We start from the raw sequence: 324 nt of genomic DNA, 5'->3' as shown, positions 1-324 counted from the left end.
AGCATCCTGTAAACAACCTTTTTGGACCTCCCATTCTGTCCCCTGCAGCCCTGATGAAGGGCAGTAAATGAACCGTGGCAGAGAGGTATTTCCATGCCAGACAAGGGTTGGGAAGTTTCTGGATAGCTTCATCCTTCCCTTGTCCCATGTCTACACGGGGGACAGGACTAGTGGACATCCCAGCACCATGTCTGGGTACTGCTTCTCCTGGTCCACATCCCCTGCCACAAGGGCGAGTGCATCTGACTCCAGTTGAGGTCTTCTACAAAAAGCTCAGCCTGCCGTCCCCTGATCTGTGCCAGGGCACATTATCTATTACAGCAC

The sequence above is a fragment of the Eurypyga helias genome, unplaced genomic scaffold (assembly GCF_000690775.1).
Source record: "Eurypyga helias isolate BGI_N326 unplaced genomic scaffold, ASM69077v1 scaffold29682, whole genome shotgun sequence".
Taxonomy (NCBI): domain Eukaryota; kingdom Metazoa; phylum Chordata; class Aves; order Eurypygiformes; family Eurypygidae; genus Eurypyga; species Eurypyga helias.
The sequence above is the reverse complement of the archived record's forward strand: the minus strand, read 5'-3'. Positions refer to the sequence as shown.